The sequence below is a fragment of the Desmodus rotundus genome, chromosome 5 (assembly GCF_022682495.2).
Source record: "Desmodus rotundus isolate HL8 chromosome 5, HLdesRot8A.1, whole genome shotgun sequence".
In the NCBI taxonomy this organism is placed as follows: domain Eukaryota; kingdom Metazoa; phylum Chordata; class Mammalia; order Chiroptera; family Phyllostomidae; genus Desmodus; species Desmodus rotundus.
Window position 1 is genome coordinate 34,044,710 of NC_071391.1, and position 19,384 is coordinate 34,064,093.

Here is a 19,384-nt window from a genome sequence, read left to right on the forward strand (position 1 = left end):
GGGTGTTCCTGCTTTCTTCACCATCCCCCAAATAATATTAACAAAGATACTTTTTCTCAGGAAAAAAGGTAAATTTCAAGAAAAAATTGAATGAAACTTAATGATCAATTAAAGTACTTTGGCTTGTTATATGCATATATTTGTTAATACAGAAGTAGTTTAGAGTATGTGGCAGGTATTAAAAATGTCTGTAAAAAGATACTGTATTTAGGTAGAGTCTAAAATATGTTTATGTGTGTATGTACCATGTTGCAAACCATTGTCATCTAAAGGGCTATTTTACATTGGATAATAACAAAGATATAGAATCTTTTCCTGTTAGTATACCCTTATAAAGGAGTTTTAGAGCATATACATCTAGGAAAGTATTTTTTTTTAAAGTAACTATAAATTAGACTTTAAGTTACTCAGTATTTAAGCAAAGAACAGCAAAAATTTATTTAAAACCAGCTTTACCTTTCTTTTAGTAGTAGCATTGATTGGGGCTGGCATTTAGAATGAACTTTAAAAAAATGGACATGACTGTTTAATATAGTTTAATACATTTTATATATTTTTAATGTTTTAAGAATAAGATGTTATCTTTCAGAAACTATCAATTCACATATTATTTTGCTGACTTAATTCTAATGTAAAACAGAACACTAAACTACATGGTTCATTTGGATTAAATATAAGCTTTTAATTTGTGCAGGGTATCATAGCGAGGATTAGGAGGCAAAGAAGATGGAGAAAGACATGTAAAGTATCTTTGAAGGGCTCTCAAGAAAAAGGATGATTCCAAGGAGCTGAGCTTATCCTGCTAGAAATCTGAGTGAAGGGAAATAATTTTGAACTGTCCTAATCTTATCTTAGTTACTTTATCTTTTATTTTACCTCCTTTCTCTCTCCTCTCATATCATTCAGTCATTCCCTTTAGTAAGTTTTTAAGATAATTAAATTAAAAAATGACAAATACAAGATAATTACTGGCATTTTAACTAAGATGGCCTTCATTGAAATATAACTTACATTTGTCATCACCTAAAGACTCTTTTTCCTGAATTCTTTACTCCCTACCCCAATTGTACAGACTAATTTGAATGGAGGTGATCCAAATAGCTGAGATTTTTCTTGTGATCTAACAAAAAGATGCTAAAAATAGAAGAAGGTGGGTATAGTTTTCATATAGTTATTTCTGCAGTTCAACTTCAGATTTTGTCCTGATCGCTTAGGCAAAAGTAATGCTAATTATTCAGGCCTAAAGTAATTGTTTTCCAGTCAAGTCATATGCTAGTTTAGGGCACAGCTTTGTTGTCCTTTGGTGGGTGGTCTCAGGCTTTGTTAGGGTCATCTTCTGGCTGTGGAACCTTCTTATTAGAGAAATGTAGCGGGATACTGTGACTAAGATAAGTCGGATAAAATTAACATGGCATCCAGAATGCTTGAGTTCCTATTTCTTTCAATTATTGCTGAAACTGTCTATCACTTACACTGAATGATGAGGCAGCTAAAAAAATAAAAGTATTTATCTAGTCTGGCTTAAGAACAAGCAAATGGAATCAGTGACAATGGCTTCTTTTAGGAACTTTAATTTCCATGTCCTGGAACTGCTTATTTGCTACATGATCTAAGAGAGAAAGTTATACCTCATGGCCATGGGAAGGTTTCTTAGTAAGGTGTGCAGAAGCTGGTCTGTGAGATAAGGAAGGTGGGATATTGTTTTGCACATCCATAATGAATGGGCCACACCAAGGGTGTGTGAGAACCGATTGGAATCTTACCTACTCACATCTACTACCTAGGTCAGAAGAGGAAAACACTGTGAAGGAAAATGGCTATCTTTACTAAGCTGAAAGCATCTTACTATAGGTTTTTTTTTTCCTCTTAAAAAAAGAAAACCACCCTTTTCTTTTCTCAAAGTAGTCATTGTGTAACAAGACTTTGTTTTCCATGTTAATATCCCACATTTAGTTTTTCATCTCTAATTAAAAAATAATTATGGAATTCTGACCATTCAATTTTACTAGGGCAATAAATGATTGATTAAAAACAAAACAAAACAAAATAGAAATAGATTATTAAGTAACCTGCTTTTTCAGGTTACCCAAGCCTTTTTAGTGATTTGAAAATAAATTACCTTTTATAAAATTCTATCTCTATTTATGGTCTCTCATAGCAACCTTTTCCTTACAGAAGGTATAAAAAGTATTTTATTGTCTGGTACAAAAAGTGATTATTGCTTAGCTCATGCTCGAGGCAATAGTAATAACAATATTTTAATTTGGTGTAACACTTGTTTTTGCAGACATTAAATTGGCTTAATTTTGTAACTGTGAAGTGAGTAGGAATTATTTAAATTTTTGCAGAGTAGCAGGACTTAACCTTTTAGTGCTGTTTTTAAATATCAGGCTGTCTTCTCACAGAGTATTTTAGCTTTCTTTGGTTGTCATCGATCAGTATCGCAGTCTCCGCTTGATTGCTATACAAATATTTTGGAGAAGTTGAGGTAGAGTAAGTTGAGGAGATTGTAGAGAGCCTTCCACCACTTCACTTTCTTATCTTCCTGGATCATTCGCCCCACCCTGACATTTGCCTATCCCCCTTTTCCCAAACTGTCACAGGCCATGCTTCTGCTGAAATTTTTGAATTGCATAAAATTTTAGGAAACAAAAAAACAATCACAAATTCATCTCTTTGTGGTATTTTTAAATGGAAAGAAATCTATTTCAAACTGAGCATAGCTCAGTCCAAAGCTCCCTCAGTGAAAACATCTGTGATTTTTAAGGACAAGTAGGTCTAAGTGCATTATCTTTAAGAAATATTATTCCAGGCTAATCTTGACATAGAGCAGGTAAATAAAAAAGATGAGCTGTGGAAATCCACAAATAGGGCTTGAATGCCATTTTCCATGACAACGGGAGCTGCCCCATGAAAGCATTAATGCTGGGAATGTAAGGAATTTAAAATTGTGCCTTCTCAGTTTTACAGTTGTGTGCTCATGTTAATTAGAGATATACTGACATTTGAAGTATCTACATTAATACACACAGCTACTATACATTTGTGAACTGTGGTTAGAAATCTACTTTAATTGAAAGCAGTTTGCTAATCTGAATGTGTATATCCATTACATTTTAAGCTTTTAAAGTTTTATATACTAGTGCCCTTAGACACTTGTTCTTTCTGCTCACTTCACTTTCTGTTTCTAATTTATACATGAAAAAATAGCCTGGCCTATTTTTAATCTTTTAGTTGTGTTTTGGGGCACAATTGTTGGAATTTTGAGAAAAAATATTTTTAATAGCATCCTTTACTTGCTGTAGTTTGAATCTTTCTTCCCTCTCTGACTTTCTAAATTGTTGTTTTTTCTTGCAAACCTTTAAGAAGGCCTGACAAGGAAATAAGGTAGGATTTAGGTTTATGGAATTTGTTTCACTGGCTTTATTTAAGCACTAAAAAGCTGCTCTTCATGGTTATACTATTGTTTTATCTAGAAAAGCCCACATTAGAGACCTTGGTGGGATGAACAGTGAAGAGACATTCTGGTTTTTCTAGAGTAGCTGAATTTCATCCTTCTCTCTTGATGTCAATCCATGTATCTTAATCTTTGATTTGCAAACATATTCACAATAGCTTGATGACTTCTTGAGGTCATCTTTTAACTCTAGAGGTTTTGCTTTGTCTTACACTTAAAGGAAGACTTGTCATCTTTTTTTTTTGCAAGCTTATATTTCTTAAGAATCTGCCTGTCAGGATTTTTAACTTGATTGTTCTGTGTGTGTTGTCTAATGAAACACCCACACTTATTTTTGGACCAATCCCTGAATATTACACAAGACCAGTTAGAATGAAGCTTCCTTTTCGTTGCACCAGAACAAACTGCTCTAAAAAGTTTGTAAAACTCTGTACTTGTTTCATTAAACCATTTTACTGGCACCATTAAATCACTGAAACCTGGGACCATTAAAACTTACTCAGTACTATTATTATTATTAAGGCCTATTTTTACCTTTTATTACTTTTTTCACTGTACTAAGTTCCTCTGTTTTTATTCTTTCATGATGCTTACTACATATTGTGCCATCACAGCAAATTTTGGAGATTTTAAGTTAATTGCTCAATTATCAGTGGTAGTCATGAAGCATTTGAAACTTGTGCAGTGGAAGACTTGAACATTTCAAAATAAGTTGGTGTGTCATAATCTTCAATGTGAAACATGCCAATATCTGCAGACATAAAAATACACCGCCTGAGCTAGCCATTGCAGGGAAGACTAAAACCGACTCTTAAAATCAGGGCTTTTGTCTGGCACTGAAGTGTGTCATCTTTGCTAATTTCAAACAACATGTCTAAATTTGATCTTGGTTTACTTTTCAAGTCTAAAAATTTGGTCATGGTTATAAAGGAAAAGGGAAGTAAAACCATTGAGTCTGTTTGAATGTTTTGCTGGAACCTCACGGTCATGATTCACTGTAAAGTGGAGTGTGGTGTGAGGTAGATCTGTGCTGGATGCCGGTCAAGGAGGCTGGCTTACTAAAGAAGAGAATGACCTCTTTATACTGTTTCTTTACTCATGAGGCAATCCTTTAATCAGAGGACAGTGTTACAGCGAAGGTAGTATTTTGATGATTTATTTATATTGAAAAAACCCGATGAGAACAATGATACTTTGGAGACTTATTTTGAATCCTACACAGTAATATTCTCAGATGCCTTTAAGATAACTTACACATTATGGCAAAATAATTATTGTAATTCATTTGGCAACTAGGCAAATTATCATTAAATTTTGCATTAGTATTCAGTTTCGGGTTTTCTCTAAACTAATATAGTGCCAACAGCTCTTTTTTAGATGCTATTATGGTTCTTTTACATTTTTATAGTATTGTAGTAAAGCTGAATTTACTGGCTACATTTGAAGGTGGAGTAGAGCAATACAAGAGTCAACATTAAAGTGATTCAGTGCCCTTTGGAGAAAAATTCTTTTTAACTTGAGATTGGAAACAATGTGGGGCTTGGGGTTAGTTTAAGAATGGCTAATAAATTTGGATATTCCCCCCAAAAGCTGTTCTCTCAACCTGTTTTAACCAAGAAAATAGACTTAATCATCTTCCAATATTCTTATACAACTGTCATTAATACTTAAAGGTATTAAATATATACAGAGAAGGGGAAATAAAGCCATAATTTGAACTGGGTGGTGGTCTTAAATATAAGGAAGTGAAGGAGTATCAATAAATGTAGTGATTATGCACAACTAGCTATTATTTTATAATGTAATGATCTATTAGATGTGAAATATAAATGGTCTATAACTCAGTAGAAAGCAAAGTCATTGACTTAAACATTTATATAGAAATACTTTAGTAACTATTCAGTTTATAAAGATTGTTTGAATAACCAACAAATTCCAGTTCATTTCTGAGATTGAATGCAATGAAAGAAAGGCCCATCTCGTCTTTTTCTCACCCTCTTGGAATATTGCACAATTTTATGCTAACAGTTCTCTCCAGAAATACAGATTTCATACTCTAGGACTTTGGGTTTCTGTTCTTACAGAAGAAGAATGCCTTTCTCCCTTCTCTGAGATTGTCTTTTCACTTAGGTCCTTGTGCTGCTGTATTGACTTCCAGTAGTGGGCACAGTGATTGTTGCTTGCCCTGATCAGTTTTTTTCTGGAGGAGACATGTGTCACTCATATTTAGAGAGAGCCTGTGGGAAGAGCTGGGCTCAAACCAAGGAGCTGTTACTCTGGCAGGTGCCGGGCACTGGGGCTTGGTTTGATCATTAAACCAGTGACCTTACCTCATTTTTGCTGCTTGGAATTTTCCTTGTTATTAATAAATATTATTTTCAAGAAGTTTTTTAATATTGGTTTTTGCATAACACCAGTGACCATTTTTATTTCCTTTTATTCCGGGTGAAATCTTTAAAAAAAGCCTTAATGTGCCTTCCTATTCTATTTCCCAGGAAGGGCGGGAGTGTAAGCATGTTGAGAGTAAATGCAAGGTTTGTCTCATCTCCTAATGCAGAAAGGTGTCATTGTATCTGGGCTCTCAGTAATATGATACAGTCTTGCACGCATACATTTTGAGGCTGTGTAGGTGTGGTTAGCTCAAACAGGAAGTGTGTGTCTCCTAGATATATTAGATGGATATATAGTTGAGTCTTGACATCTACTTAAAGTATCCTATATCAACTCCCAAGAAGGTACAAGAAACAGATTTCTGTGATGTAAAGAAATAACCATCTTTACTGGACTAAATTGTCAACCTTGGAAGTTCTTACTGTATGGAATTTATCATTTGAAGCAATCTTGCATACTTGAAAGTTAGTATCTTAATGAGGAGCAATCTGAACCAATAGCGTCTTCATGCTGGATGGTATAATCAGTGGTCAATCTAATGTCTAACTTGCTCCCTGAGAACTATTTAAAGATGTTTTCACAGTTACAACAAATCCTTTTTTGGGTAGCAAATATTTTCTTCCCAGGAGACTACTTAGTATCTGTTGGAAATCAATTCAACTACACAAATATTTACTGCGTACTGACTATATTTAAAGCAGAACATTAGATGCTGCATTGGAAACAAATGCACAAGGACAAAGTTCCTGCCATTAATAACCTTGGAATCTAGACATAATTATTGAACCTTATTGTTTTGTGTGTCCCTAGTGTCTAACTTAGTGCATGACTCAAAGGAGGAATTAATGCATGTTAATTAACTTGCATTGATTATTGCAGAGGAGATAAGCAGAGGAGAGATATAATTCCCCATACAGAATATGTTAAGTGTCTTAATAAAGTCAAAAATAGCATGCTGGGGGTTCAAAAGAAATAAAGATGTGTCCCTTTAAGAAGAGACTAAAGAAGCAGGCCTTTTGATGTTCTTTGAAAGTTGAGTAGAATTTTGTCAGTGAAATGGATGAAAGGATGAAGAGAGAGGAGTATCCTGGTAGTGACGGGAATAGCAGGAGCATGGTTATGGAACAAACAAACAGAAGCAGGGAAAAATGGGATAGGTAACAAGGAGAAATACAGTTTGATTGAGGTGTAGGTTATGTATAAACTAGAATATTTAGTGTAATCATATCATTGTGGCCCATAAAGGTGGGTTAAGGCATTTGCTAGATCTTTGGAGACCATTACAATCACATATCCAATTGTAAGGCAAGAAATTTGCTTTTGAAAAATTAGTTCAGCTAGCAAAGTGATTAGTGGGAAAAAAAAAGACTTGAGACTTTTGGTCAAGCTGGAGGCATAGGTAGATATACTTTGCCTCCTTACCCAACCACAAAAAGGAATTACAACTAAATCTCAAAACAAGTAACACCCAGAACTGTCAGAAAATCAATTTGTATGGAAGTCCAACAACAAAGGATTTAAAGAAGCCACATTCATCCAGATGGGGTAGGAAGGGCATAGACATGGAGACGGGTTGGAGAGGTGAGGAGATGTGTGTGGCATGGAGAAACAGTGGCAGAATGGACACAGGTGGTCCCACATTCATGTGTGGTGGATAAAAATTGGGAACAGGAGTGAGCAATCCCAGCCCCAGGCCAGACTGCACAGTCCAGGGCTCCAGCACCAGGAAGATAAATCCCCATTACTTCTGGCTATATAAAGCAATGGAGGTTGGGGTAGTGGAGGAAACTGCCAGATTTTTAGGAAACTTCGCTTACAGGGCTTGCATGGTCTTAAAATGTATGCAAACCCACCCACTCTGGGATTCAACACTAGGGCAACAGCTGGAAGGGAGTCAGTCACATATGGGAAGTGGGTGAAGTGACTGGATATAAGATGAGGGCTGGTAAACCCCTGGAAGCCAGGCAGCAGCACAGTCCCCTCTCAGAGTCCTCCCCCAACACAGAGCCACAAAGTGGTGAAGTGGGTTGCCCCACCATGGCATTTACCTAAGGCTCTACTCCACACAATTGACAGGTGCCTTTTATAGGGAGTCAAAGCAGCTATACTTACTGCACAGAAACAAACACAGGGAGGCTGCCAGATTGAGGAGACAAAAAAATATGGCCCAAATGAAAGAACAGAACAAAAGCCCAGAAAAAGAACTAAACAAAACAGAGATAGCCAACCTATCAGATGGAGAGTTCAAAACACTGGTGATAAGGGTGCTCAAAGAACTCCTTGAGTATGGCAACAACATAAAGGAAGAAATGAAGGTTACACTAAGTGAAATAAAGAAAAATCTATAGGGAACCAACAGTGAGGGGAAGGAAGCTGGGATATAAATCAACGATTTGGAACATGAGGAAGAAATAAACTTTCAACCAGAACAGAAATAAGAAACAAGAATTCAAAAAATCAAAGATAGTATCAGAAGACTTCGGGACATCTCCAAACGTGCCAATATCCGAATCATAGGGATTCCAGGAGAAGAGGAAGAACAATAAATTGAAAACTTATTTGAATAAATAATGAAAGAAAGCTTCCCTAATTTGATGAAGGAAATAGACATACAAGTCCAGGAAGCACAGAGAGTCTCAAACAAGTTGGACCCAAAGAGGACCACTCCAAGACACATCATAATTAAAGTGCCAAAGGTTAAAGATAAAGAGAGAATCTTAAAAGCAGCAAGAGAAAAGCAGAGAGTTACCTACAAAGGAGTTCCCATATGACTATCAGCGGATTTCTCAATAACAATAAAAATTTAAAAAAAAAACCTAAAAAAAAAAAAGAAAAAGAAGATCAAAACCATGAGCAATAAAATGGCAATAAATATCTGTCAACAATTGAATCTAAACAATAAACTAAGCAAATAAGAATATAGACAGAAAAAAAAAAGAAACTTTGTAGACAAAAAGGGACTGGCAAGAAGTATTCAAAGTGATGAAAAGCAAGGACCTTTAACCTAGATTACTCTGTCCAGCAAAGCTATCATTTAGAGTGGAAGGAGAGATGAAGTGCTTTCTAGACAAGACAAAACTAAGGAATTCATCATCGCCAAGCCATTATTACATGAAATGCTAAAGGGACTTATTTAAGAAAAAGAAGATTAAAACTATGAACATTAAAAAGGCAACAAATTCACAACTATCAACAACTGAATCTAAAAAAAACAAAAACAAAAACAAACTAAGCAAACAACTAGAACAGGAACAGAATCACAGAAATGGAGTCTACATGGAGGGTTATCAGCGGGGCGGGGGGGCGGGGGGAAGAATGGGGGGAAAGGTACAGGGAATAAGAAACATAATTGGTAGGCACAAAATAGGGGGAAGTTAAGAATAATATAGGAAATGGAGAAGCCAAAGAACTTATATGCATGACCCATAGACATGAACTAAAGCAGGGGATTGCTGGAGGGAAGGGGCATACTGGGCAGAGGAGGGCAAAGGGGGAAAATTGGGACAACTGTAATAACAATAAAATATACTTTTAAAAAAGATGAACTAGAGAAACAGCTAGTTAGGGCTATTGCAGTAGTTCAGGTGGGTGGTAGAAAGTTTAAACAAGGGTGGATATTTTGGGAACAAAGTTAGGAACAGAAAGAAGAGACTTTTCCAATGTAGGATCGATCAATCAGACTGATCATGCTATATGTGGTAAAGAGCATGCTGGAAAAAAAGAGGCAAAATGACTCCTATTGGCTTTCCTTGTTCCTATTTTTCATCATAGCACTGATTTTTAGAAAAAGCAGATGGAAATGATCATGCTAATTTTCTCTTGTCAATATTCAAATCCCTTGCCATCTCATTGGTTAAATACTCATTGAAAATTAAGGATATTTTATTCTTGGATGACTGGGAGGAACATGTGTTTTTAGAGGAATGAGAATATGGCTAAAGATAAAATTACTTTGAGGATTTAGAGGCATAACATTAAAAAAAAAGATATTAACATTAGGAGTTCAAGTGCACAGGCAGGGCCTTATTGATTTCAGAGACATAAGGTGAAACTTGGCTACCATGACAGGGAGAAATGAAGATACTTGAGATTATGGCTTTCCTATCAGGTAGCTGTCACATAGGGATTAGCTTCTAACATCTGTGAGGAATAAAATAGGTGCACGTAAAGTTTAGTTACTTTAAAATTCCCTCAGATAAGTGATGGCTGCGACTCCCTGGTTATATTGCCATAGTCTGTCCTTCTCCATAGAAGGTATAGTTGCAGCAAATAGTATACTTAGCATATAGGCCCCCTTACTTGTCTCTTTCAAGGGAAAAGGAAATAGTGCAGGAAAATACATTTATGAGTAAGAAAAGACTTACTTAAATAAAAGTTTTTTTTTCTTTTTTAAAAAAATATATTTATTGATTATACTATTACAGTTGTCCCATTTCCCCCCCCCACTCCACTCCATCCTGCCCACCCGCCTCCCTCCCACATTCCCCCCCTATAGTTCATGTCCATAGGTCATACTTATAAGTTCTTTGGCTTCTACATTTCCTACACTATTCTTACCCTCCCCCTGTCTATTTTCCACCTATCATCTATGCTACTTATTCTCTGTACCTTCCCCCCCCTCCCCCTCCCACTCCCTTAATGACAACCCTCATGTTCTAGTTTGCCTAGTTTGCTCTCGTTTTTGTTTTATGTGTGGCCGTTAATAACTGTGAGTTTGCTGTCATTTTTACTGTTCCTATTTTTTATCTTCTTTTTCTTAAGTAACTCCCTTTAACATTTCATATAATAAGGGCTTGGTGATGATGAACTTCTTTAACTTGACCTTATCTGAGAAGCACTTTATCTTCCCTTCCATTCTAAGTGATAGCTTTGCTGGATACAGTAATCTTGGATGTAGGTCCTTGCGTTTAGTCTTGGGTAATGTAATTATGATGTGCCTTGGCGTGTTCCTCCTTGGGTCCAGCTTCTTTGGGACTCTCTGAGCTTCCTGGACTTCCCGGAAGTCTATTTCCTTTGCCAGATCAGGGAAGTTCTCCTTCATTATTTGTTCAAATAAGTTTTCAATTTTTTGTTCTTCCTCTTCTCCTTCTGGCACCCCTATAATTCGGGTGTTGGAACATTTCAAGGCATCCGGGAGGTTCCTAAGCCTCTCCTCATTTTTCCAAGTTCTTGTTTCTTCATTCTTTTCTGGTTGGATGTTTCTTTCTTCCTTCTGGTCCACACCATTGATTTGAGTCCCAGTTTCCTTCTCATCACTATTGGTTCCCTGTACATTTTCCTTTGTTTCTCTTAGCATAGGCTTCATTTTTTCATCTGTTTTTCGAATAGATTCAACCAAGTCTGTGAGTATATTGATAACCAGTGCTTTGAACTGTGCATCCGATAGGTTGGCTATCTCTTCGTCGCTTAGTTGTATTTTTTCTGGAGCTTTGAAATGTTCTGTCATTTGGGCCATTTTTTTTTTTTTTTTTTTTTTGTCTTGGCGCGTCTGTTACTTTAAGGGGTGGAGCCTTAGGTGTTCACCAGGGCGGGGTAATGCTGGTCGCTGCGCTGTGATGCTGTACGTGGGGAGGGGCCGAGTGGGAGCAATGGCGCCCGCCTCACTCTCCTCTGGCTTTCAATCTTTCACTCTGCTACCCACAATCAAACTGGGCCACTCTGGTGCTGGTTCCCGAGTAAGTGGGCTTGTGCACACTCTAGGCCCCTGTGGGTCTCTCCAACGACCTCTCCTGTGAGGCTGGGAGTCTCTCCTGCTGCTGCCCCAACCCCCATGGGCGTTTTCAATCAGAGGTTTGAGGCTTTATTTCCCTGAGCTGGAGCCCTGGGTTATGCGGTCTGCTTCGCTCCCTGCCGTTCGTCTGGTTTATCTGGGCGAATGTGGTGCCGCGGGGTGCTACCTGCTGCTCTGCCTGCCCCACTCTCCGCCACTCTGAGTCCGGCCCTCTGGGTTTATCTGTGCAAATGTGGGGCTGCAGGGTCTGCTAGTGCTCGGACTGCCTGCGCCATTTGTCCCACGCTCCGCCAGTCTCAGTCCCGCCACAGCCACGCGAGTCCTCTCCACCCCGGTGCCCGTCTCCGCCCCTCCTACCAGTCTGGATGAATGTTTATTTTCTATTTCCTTGGTGTTGGTCCCCCTTGTTGTTCGATTCTCTGTCAGTTCTGGTTGTGCGAGGAGGCGCAGTGTGTCTACGCCGCCATCTTGGTTCTCCCCTAAATAAAAGTTTTAAAAATAGACTTTTTCAAGAGTCTTATTACCTTGTAATTCTTATTACCTTATCAGGCTAACATTCATTCATTCCTTTATTCATTCTCTCAATAAGAATATGAATTCAGGACTCCTCTGGACATGAGGTGTAATTCAAAATGGGAAAGCAAGAACTAGTCCTCAGGAATTTATCATTTATTTGTGGGAAGAAGTGAAATACACTTACATGAAAAAGAAGAACAAAAAGGTGACTGATACAAAACCTAGCAATTCCTACCCTTGTCTTCTGAGGTGGGTCTCTTATAGGCAGCATATGTGTGGGTCATGTTTTATCCATTCAGCTTCCCTATGTCTTTTGATTGGAGCATTTAATCCATTTACATTTAAGATTATTATTGATAGGTGTTTATTCATAGACATTTCCCCACTTTGTACCTGTGTTCCTCTATCTCTCACTCTTTTTCTTCATCTTCTTAAAGCAGTCCCTTTAGCATCTTGCCAGGCTGGTTTGGTGGAGGTGTATTGTGTCAGCCTTCTTTTGTCTGGGAAGCTCCTTATTTGACCTTCCATTTTAATTGAGAGCCTTGGTGGATAGAATAGTCTCGGTTGTAGGCCTTTGCTTTTCATTACTTGGAATATTGCTTGCCATTCCCTTATGGCTTGTAGTGTTTCCATTGACAAGTCAGCTGGTAGCCTTATTGGGGTTCCCTTCTATGTAACTTCCGGTTTCTCCCTTGCTGCCTTTAAGATTCTCTCTTTGTCTTTGAATTTTGCCATTTTAATGATGATGTGTCTTGGAGTGGGCCTCTTTGGGTTCCTCTTGATTGGAATCCTCAGATAAGTGATGACTACGACTCCCTGGTCATATTGCTGTGGTCTGTCCTTCTCCATAGAAGATATAGTTCTTGGACTTCTGTGACTTTTTCTCTTGTCAAATTAGGGAAGTTTTCCATCATTACTTTTTCAAATAGGTTTTCTATCCTTTGCTCCTCCTCTTCTCCTTCTAGTATCCCTATGATACGGATATTATTATATTTCATGTTATCCTGCAGTTCCCTTAACCCCTCTTCATTCTTTCTGAATCTTTTTTCCATTTCATTCTTTTTCTGGGATTTTTTTTTTAACCTAGTCCTCCAGCTTGCTGATTTGATCCTCTGCTTCATCTAGCCTGCATTTGATTCCTTCTACTGTGTTCTTCAATTCAGAAATTGTATTCTTTATTTCCTCTTGGCTCTTGTTGACCCGACAATTCCACTGTTGTGGTTATACCCTAAACACCCGGAAACACCAATTCAAGAGACCCTATGTACCACAATGTTCATAGCAGCACAATTCACAATAGCCAAGTGTTGGAAGTAACCTAAGTGCTCATCAGTAAATGAGTGGATCGAAAAACTATGGTACATCTATACAATGGAATACTATACAGCAGCAAGAAAGAAGGAGCTCCTACCTTTCAGGACAGCATGGATGGATCTGGAGAGCATTATGCTAAGTGAAATAAGCCAGGTGATGAAAGACAAATACCATATGATCTCACCTATAAGTGGAACCTAATTAACAAAATAAGCAAGCAAAATATAACCATAGACATTGAAATAAAGAACAAACTGACAGTAATCAGAGGGAAGGGCAGAGGGCAATAACAGGGGAAAGATGGGGAAGGGTCATGGAGGAACATGTGTAAAGGACCCATGGACAAAGCCAAAGGGGGGAAGGAGTGACGGTGATAGGTGGGGTGTTTGGGGTAGAGGGAATGTGGTGGGGTGAAAATGGAGACAACTGTGCTTGAATAACAATATAAAAGAATCAAAACAAAACCTAGCAATTCCTTCCTGGGAAATGCTTTGGTGGAAGGAATGTTGTTATTGTTCCTTCTTGGAAACCTAGTGTGGCTGATCATCTTCATTGTCCACTCAACTGTATGTACCTCAGCCTCCTGACACACTGAGCCCCTTGTCATCACGTCAACAAAGGGTGCTCTTTTATAACCTGTATATGACAAATATCTGTCTCACTTGTGCCTAGCAAGTAGTGCATATTATGTAGTGCATAATAGGTTCCAGTAAAGAGCTTTATGAATGAATTATAGAAACTCAACCTTTCATACATTCTATCAATTAAGATATTTTAGGTTAAAAATTTTGAATATCATATAGGGAATATAAAATCTATTATTTTTCATGTCTTGGGCTTTTGATAGGCTTCTGTACTTTAAAAACCTCCCAACAACTTTTGAGTGTCTTCTGTGAATCAGAATTATATTAGATGCTTCATATCTTGAAATATAGCAAATGTTTGTGGGTTTGGAGAATAAGTATGGTTAAAATGTCAATAATACCAAAAGCAATCTATAGATTCAATGTAATGTAAATCAAGAGTCCAATGACATTTTTTACAGAAGTAGGAGAAAAACACTCCTAAAGTTTATATGGAACTGCAAAAAATCCTGAATAGCCAAAGAAATCTTGAGAAAGAGGAATAAAGTAGGAGGCATTATACTCTTTGATCTTAAGCAATACTAATCAAAACAGTATGGTACTGGCATAAAAATAGACAAATAGACCAATGGAACAGAATCGAGAGCTGAGAAAAACCAAGCATATATGGTCAACTGTATCTGACAAGGGAGCCAAGAATACACAATTGAGAAAAGATAGTCTTTTTCAATAAATGGTGCTGGGATAATTAGATATTCACATGTAATATAATGAAAATGAATCCCTATATTACACTACTCACAAAAATTAACTCAAAATAGATTAAAACTTAAATGTAAGACCCAAAACCATGAAACTCCTAGAAGAAAACATAGTAATAAAGCTTGACAAGGGTATTGATAATGATATTTTAGATATGACACCTAAAGCATAAACAATAAAATAAAAAATAAACAAATGGGCATGCATCAGACTAAAAAGATTCTGTACAGCAAAGGAAACCATAAATAGAATGAAAAGACAGCTGATAGAATGAGAAAAATTATTTTTCAACCATATACCTCAAAATATGTGAAGAACTCATACAACTCAAGAACATAAGGCCAAATAACCCAATATGGATGGAAAAAGGACCTGAATAGACATTTTTCCAAAGATATACAAACAATCAGCAGGCACATGAAAAGATACTCAACATCATTTGCTATTAGGGAAATGTAAATTAAAACCACAATGAGATATGACTTCATGACTGTTAGAATGCCCATGATCAAAAAGACAAGAGATAACATGCTGATATAGATGTGGAGAAAGGGGAATCCTTGTTCATGGGAAGGTATATTGGTACAGCCATTAAGGAAAACAGTATGGAGGATGCTCAAAAAATTAAAAATAGAACTGTCATATAATCCAGCAATTCCACTTCTGGGAATATATCTGAAGGAAATGAAAACACAAACTCAAAAATATATCTGTATCCCCCATGATCATAGAAGCATTTTTTACAATACCCAAGACATGAAATTAACCTAAGTGTCCACTGATAAATGGATGGATAAAGAAGTTGTGGTATACACAATGGAAATTATTTAGCCTTAAAAAATGAGGAAGTCCTACCATTTGTGACCACATGGATAGATCTTGAAGGCATTGTGTTAAGTGAAATAAGTCATACAGAAAAAGACAAATATTTGTCACTTTTTAAATTTGTATGATGTCACTTATATGTGGAATCTAAAAAAGGAAGGACAAAGGAAGGAAGGAAGAATGAAACCCCTCCCAACCCAACTCATAGATAAAGAGATTAGGCACGTGGTTACCAGTGGCAGAGGGTGGGGGAAGGAGGAGTAGGAGGAAGGTGGTAAAAACATACAAATTTCCAGTTATAACATAAGTAGCATAGATGTAATGTACAATATGATGACTATGGTTAACACTGCTATATGATATATAGAATAGTTGTTAAGAGAAAAAATCCTAGGAGTTCTCATCACAAGGAAAATTTTTTTTCTTCTTTCTTTATATTGTATCTATATGACATGGTGGATGTTAGCTGAACCTATTGTGATAATCATTTCACAATAGAGGCATACCTCACTTTATCGTGCATCACAGATGTTAACCTTTTTTACAAATTGAAGGTAAGACATCACACGAACAAAAGATTTTGACCTGATTTATTTCAAGACTCACTTTACTGCAGTGATCTGGAACTGAACCTGCAGTATCTGCAAGGTATGCCTGTATATAGAAATCAAACCGTTATGCTGTATGCCTTAAACTTATACAGAGAGGTATGTCAATTATTTCTCAATAAAACTGGAAAGAATATATTGTGTGTAATTCCCACCACTCCTGAGTACTGCTGTGTCCTACCTGTGATCTTAGACAATTATATAACTTCTTGGAGCCTTAACTTCCTCACCAGTGAAGTGAGAATATTACCTATTGCATTTTTTAAACAGTGTTAATAAGCTATAATTGGTGTACAATAACCAGGATGTATTTAGAATGTACAATTTGATAAGTTTTGATATAGGTATACATCAGTGAAGCCATTTCCACAATCAAGGTGACTTACATATCCATCAACCCTTACAGTTTCTTATTGCCCCTTCAGAGTCCCTCACTCCTGCTTCTCCTTGATCTTTCCCCATCCTCATTCCCATGCAATCATTGATCTGCTGTAACTGTAGATTAGGTTGCATGTAAAAAGCTTTTATGTAAGTGGAATCACACATTATGTACTTTTTTTTGGTCCATTTTCTTTCATTCAGTATAATTATTTTGAGATTCACTTATGTTGTGCATCTCAGTACCTTATTTTTAAAATTGCTGAGTAGTATTGCATTGTATAGATATACCACAATTTGATTATTCATTTAGGTTCTTTCTAGTTTTTGGTTATTACAAATGAAGCTACTTTGAACATTTGTCTTTGGGTGCATATTTGCTTTTACTTCTCTTGGGTAAATATCTAGGAGTGGAATGGCTAGGTTACATAGGTGTATGTTTAACTTTATAATAACTGCTAATTCTTTCCAAAGTGGTTGTACCTTTATTCATTCCTACTAGAAATGCCTCACATCCTTAGTAACACTTGGTGTGTTTTGTTTTCAGTTTTAGCCATTCAATTGTTTATAATAGTATCTCATTGTGGTTTTAATTTGTATTTCCCTAATGACTGATGATGTTGAGCATCTTTTCTTTAACTGAGAGGGATTTTAAAAACTGACAATTTTTGACATTTTATTAGCATTTCTTTCTTGTATTTTGAAACTAGGTAAATATTAGGTAAATAAATATTTAGGATCATTATGTCCTCTAAATGAATTGACCTTTTATTATTATACAAGAATCCTTTTTCCCTAGTTATATTCTTTTTTCAAAGTGTATTTTATTGATTATGCTGTTACAGTTGTCCAATTTTTTCCTCCCCTTTATCTCCCTCCTCCCTGCACTGCCCCTCCCTTCAGCATTCCCCTCACCCCTTAGTTCATGTCCATGGGTCATACATCTAAGTTCTTTGGCTTCTTCATTTCCTATACTATTCTTAACCTCCCCCTATTTTGTGCCTACCAATTATGCTTCTTATTCCCTGTACCTTTTCCCCTCATTCTCCTCCTCCCCTCCCCACTGATAACCCTCAATGTGATCTCCATTTCTGTGATTCTGTTCCTGTTCTAGTTGCTTAGTTTTTGTTTTTTAGGTTCAGTTATTGATAGTTGTGAGTTTGTTGTTATTTTACTGTTCATATTTTTGATCACCTCCTTTTTCTTAGATAAGTCCCTTTAACATTTCATCTAATAAGGGCTTGGTAATGATGAATTCCTTTAACTTGACCTTATCTGGAAAGCATGTTATCTGCTCTTCCATTCTAAATGATAGCTTTGCTGGATAGAGTAGTCTTGGATGGAGGTCCTTGTCTCTCATGACTTTGAATACTTCTTCCCAGCCCCTTCTTGCCTGCAAGGTCTCTTTTGAGAAATCTGCTGACAGTCTTATGGGAACCCCTTTGTAGGCAACTGTCTCCTTTTCTCTTGCTTCTTTTAGGATTTTCTCCTTATCTTTAATCTTGGGTAATGTAATTATGATGTGCCTTGGTATGTGCTTCCTTGGGTCCAACTTCTTTAGGGCTCTCTGAGTGTCCTGGACTTGCATGTCTAGTTCTTCACCAGACTGAGAAAGTTCTCCTTCATTATGTGTTGAAATAAGTTTTCAATTTGTTGCTTTTACTCTTCTCCTTCTTGCAGCCCTATGATTCAGATGATGGAACATTTAAAGTTGTCCCAGAGGTTCCTCAACCTCTCTTCGTATTTTTGGATTCTTGTTTCTTCATTCTGTTGTGGTTGAATCTTTATTTCTTCCTTTTGTTCCAAATCATTGATTTGAGTCCCAGTTTCCTTCCCTTCACTGTTGGTTCCCTGTATATTTTCTTTTATTTTACTTTGTATAGACTTTATTTCTTCCTTTATTTTGTGACCATACTCAATCATTTCTGTGAGCATCCTGATTAACAGTGTTTTGAACTCTGCATCTGATAGATTTTCCATCTCCTTGTCACTAAGTTCTTTTTCTGGAGTTTTGATCTATTCTTTCATTTGGCCATATTTCTTTGTCTTGACCACCTGTTATGTTATATGGGGCGGGCCTTAGGTATTCTTCACTGGGTTGTGGTGCTGTAGGTGGGGGAATGGTCAGAGGGGGAATGAAGGTGCTTGCTAGGTTGCTTGGCTCTGCCCTGCCTTCAGTTACTTGCCTCACTTCCCACAAGCAGATTGGGCCCTTTCAGGTGCTGATTCCCAGGTGGGTGGACTTGTGTACATTCTAGGATCCTGTGGGCCTGTCCAATGGACTTTCTTGTGAGACTGGGAGTTTCTTCTGCTGCTGCAACCCCCACAGGTTTTTACAGCCAGAGGTTTTGATGCTTTATTTCCCTGCACTGGAACCCTGGGTTGCGTGGCTTGTCTTGCTCCCTAGTTGTTCCTCCCGTCTTATCCATATGAGAATGTGGGATATCCTGGCCAGCCAACTGCTGCCTTGCCTGCCCCTCTCAGTTGCCAGCCACTGCCTTGTTGTGCATCCTCTCTGCCCTGGCTGCTCATCTCTGCCTCTCCTACAAGTCTGGATGAATGCTTCTTCTTTAACTTCTTGGTTGTTGGACTTCCATGCAGTTTGATTTTTCTGGCAGTTCTGGTTGTATTTTGTTTTTAAATTGGTTGTTATCTGTCTTTTGGTTGTGCAAGGAAGTAAAGCATATCTACCTATGCCTCCATCTTGGCTGGAACTCCCCTAGTTATATTCTTTGCTCTGTCATCTACTTTGTCTGATAGCCACTGCAACTTTCTTTCTGTTAGTTGTACCATGGTATGTATTTTTCATGTATTACTT

General features: G+C 37.3%; 1 protein-coding gene across 5 annotated transcripts in view; it reads left to right on the top strand.

The window, feature by feature from the left end:
* The window catches only part of SOX6 (SRY-box transcription factor 6), a 597,341-nt gene that overhangs the window by 122,090 nt on the left and 455,867 nt on the right, over positions 1 to 19,384 (top strand). The window lies entirely within an intron of this gene.